The following is a 3,585-nucleotide window of genomic DNA, read 5'->3' on the forward strand; positions in this document are numbered from 1 at the left end:
CTCTGTTCTGGGGTGGTGGGCTGGGCTGGGGTGTAAGGCAGACTGCATATGAGGCACCCTCGGCACCCCTCTCAGCTGAGAGGCTCAGAGCTCTTGGCCCAAGAGCCTGAGGGGAGGGATATTTACAGTTTAATAACTGGCCTATTGATTCTCATTTATATGCTGCCAGTAGGGCTTACAGAGGAAGAGAAGGCAAAAGGGCTATGTTTGTAAATAAGTCTGCAGTTGGCCCCATCACTCAGCCTGCCATGCTTGCTTCTGGACAGGGAGGTGAGCTGGGTTAATATACTGCACTGCCCTCTGCTTAGCAGAGCCCTGACATGCAGCTGCAGGGACATCTGCCCTCGGGCCAATCCCTGGACCCTCCTAAGCCCAGCCCCTTTTTATGCTCCTTCTAGTTAGTAATGTACTTCCCTATCTATTACTTTTGACTGCCTCCTTTGAAGGAGGAAGAGCAGGATTTAGTAGCCCCACTTAACAGATGAGAACATGGAGACTTCCAGAGATTCTATGGTTTATTTGAAGTCACACTGCTAGGAAAGGGGGAAACAAGGCTGAACCTTGGAGAGTTTTGAGTGTCTTTCTTAGTGATCTATTGCTGTGTAACGAACTGCCTCTAAATTTGGTCGCTGAAAATAACAACTGTTATTTCTCATGAGTCTCTGGGTCAGCTGGGCAGTTTGGCTAACCTGAACCAGCCTCAGTTGATATGGATTGGGCTCACTCAGGTGTCTGTGGTGAGCTGGAGGATGAGCTGGCACTGGCTGCTGTAGGATGACTTTGGCTGGGACAGATGAGCTCTTCTCTGTGTGTCTCTCGCATCCCTCGAGCAGGCTGTCCAGGGCTTGTTCTCAGGAGGTGGTTGGGGTCCAGGAGAGAATGTGGAAAACATCAGGCATCTTTACAAGCTTCTGCTTACATCAAGTTTGCTGCTATCCCACTGCCCAAAGTAAGTCAATGTTGGAGGGTGCTACTTAGACCCATAGACAGAGCAAGGCATTCTAAACTAAGCCACTAGTGCCAGCAGTCTACCACACTGACCCAAGAGCCTTGCTCTTTCTTTCCACTCTTCTCCAGCATTCTGTCTTTTCCCTTGCACGCAACTGAAACAACTGACAAATAGGAAATCCTGTTGTCTTTCCCCAGGTCTGAATAGCAGGGCAGCCCTCTTAAGAAGCATGAGGCTTAATCTTGGTGGCACCAAAACGCAGGACTGAGACCTAAAGGTGTGGGCCTAGGATGTGGAGTGACTTTACAAGGGCCGAGGCTGCCCCATAATAGAAAAGGCTCCTTGGAGAGGTAGGGAGCTACCTGTCACTGGGAATGTATAAGCACAGATAGGTGCTAACTACATGGTTGCAGGAAAGATTTTGCTTCTGATGAGACTGGATGCAGACCAAGTAAGCGTCAAGCTCCCTTCGGCTCCATAAGTCCAGAAGCTTATAAAAGAGTGGGCTCATTACCCCAGACCCAAGGCCGAGGAACGCTGCTCTCCAGCCCCTACCTCTGCTTCTGGTCTGGCCCCAGGCATAGCATGTCCCAACAGCAAGTTCATAAGAGAACATACGTCCTGCAGAAAACATTAGAGCATGAGAGACCTCAGAAATCTCCTCTCCAGTCCCATGGAAAAGAAGGGGAGAGTGCAGCTAGGCATGGAAAGCCCTCTGCCAGCACCGGAGAGGCAGCCCAGTAAGGAGAAGTTGTGCACGCTGGGGTCATGCGCACCTGGATGGAATCCACCTGGGGCAAATGCTTCTCTTTCCGAACCTCAGTGCATACAGGGGGATGCTGCTACCTTTCAGGAGGCTGTGATCTGAAATAAAATCGCAGACGGGAACTTCCGCGAACCGAAAAGTAGACTCTGCAACTGTGTTTTCTCCTTTCTTTTTGAGTCACAGCAGATAAACACAAGAGCTGACATCAAATCCCTGTGCCCTGTGTGGACCTTAGCTGCACACCCACCACCTGGCTTGTTCAGAGACAGCAGCTCAGAGGGGGACACAGACCCTGAAGGCAGGCAGGTCCAGGCCAGGGAGAAGCGGCTCCTGTTCAGTCCCCACTCCCACCCACTCCTCCATGGGGATGGCAGCAGGGCTGACTGGAACCACTCCCCCACCCCCTGCCTCCTCCTCCAATTCTGGCCTCCGGGAAGCGCCCCTTCTCTGTGGCAGGAACCTCATTAATGGAGAGAGAGGTGTGGAGGGGGAAGCAGGGCAGGTCTATTGATGGCCTTTTCCACTTTCCGGAGCCTCCCGAGCGCTCTTCGCTAATAATAGTAACAGAGCCTCACTGCTGTTGAACAGGGCCTTGGAGTTCTCCCCAGTCTGCAGGGTTCTTAATGAACTGGCTCAGCGTGGAGAGGGTGAGCTGGCCCTGCAGCTGCCTGGCTTGCTGGCTGGGGTGCGGCCTGACTCACAGCTACCTGCATGACAGACATACAGACAGACAGCCAGACCTACCGCACAGGGACTGCGGGCAGAGCATGTCTGAGTGAAGCCCTGGGCATCAACTAAGGCTGTCTCCCCAACTGGCTGAGGCACTGGCGTGGTGACTGGCCCATTCATTGACTGACTGTTGGATAGTGCAGCTAACTGCCAGCCTGGGGCTGCTCAACCCACGTGTGAGACCTGGCTGTCTCATACGACTCAGGCCTGCCAAGTTATCTGTCTGACTAGGGTCTGACTGACAGACTCAGGGGTTTTCTGACTAAAGACTGTCTCACCAACAGGCTGGCTGAAGTAGAGAAAGTCTGTCTGGCAGGCTGCTGGCAGGCTGCTGGCTGGTTGCTTCATTGCTGACTGACTCTCTCACCAACTGCCATTCTGACTGACCTACTGACTGGCTGACCGTCTGACATGCCGACGACTGAGCCCTCCATGGACCCATGGGGCCTTTCCCACCAACCCTTGCAACCACAGTTAACAGTGGGGTTGGGTAGTGGTAACTCCCCAATACCTGACAACAATGACTACACGTTGACGGACAGAGCAACAACCACCGTCCTAACAAGCGGATGCCCTGGCTGACTGGGAACAGGAAGAACTAACTGCTCAGGGACTCAAACTGACTTGCTGGCTGCTGGACTGACCCACAGCTTAACTTACTGTGCTGTTGCCTGGCTGACCCTGACTATCACAGATAGGGAGCTGACTGGCCAACAACACAATGGCTGCCGGCTGTGCCGACCAATAGGCCTAACAGCCAACAGGATTCTTTGCTGTGGACTAAAGTGGTTTTTAAGAATCTTGTTAATTTTTTATTATTTGAGATGGGATCTCGCTCTGTTGCCCAGGCTGGAGTGCAGTGGCGCCATCACAGCTCACAGCAGCCTCAAACTCCCCAGACTTAGGTGATCCTCCTGCTTCAGCCTCCCAAGTAGCTGGGACTGCAGGTGCACGCCACCACACCCGGCTAATTTTTAATTTTGTTGTAGAGATGAGGTTTTGGCATGTTGCCCAGACTGGTTTTGAACTCCTGGGCTCAAGTGATCCGCCTGCCTCAGCCTCCCGAAGTGTTGGGATTATAGGAATGAGCCATTGTGCCTGGCCTAAGAATCCTTTTTAGTTGCTTGTTCTTTTTCCTCCC

At 52.6% G+C, this 3,585-nt stretch overlaps 1 long non-coding RNA gene across 2 annotated transcripts; it reads right to left on the reverse strand.

Annotated features, from left to right (window-relative positions):
• Positions 1 to 502: 502 nt before the first annotated feature.
• Positions 503 to 2,813, reverse strand: LOC134762010 (uncharacterized). 2 transcript variants are annotated; one of them, XR_010141448.1, is made up of 4 exons: positions 2,723 to 2,813; positions 1,726 to 1,813; positions 1,505 to 1,570; positions 535 to 940 (listed from the first exon to the last, which is right to left on the reverse strand). It is a non-coding gene; the product is annotated as an uncharacterized LOC134762010 (long non-coding RNA). The 2 variants fall into 2 exon arrangements; XR_010141447.1 differs by having other exon boundaries at positions 503 to 1,570; positions 2,723 to 2,805.
• Between the last annotated feature and the right edge of the window lie 772 nt (positions 2,814 to 3,585).

Source organism: Pongo abelii, chromosome 8 (genome assembly GCF_028885655.2).
Source record: "Pongo abelii isolate AG06213 chromosome 8, NHGRI_mPonAbe1-v2.0_pri, whole genome shotgun sequence".
Classification (NCBI taxonomy): domain Eukaryota; kingdom Metazoa; phylum Chordata; class Mammalia; order Primates; family Hominidae; genus Pongo; species Pongo abelii.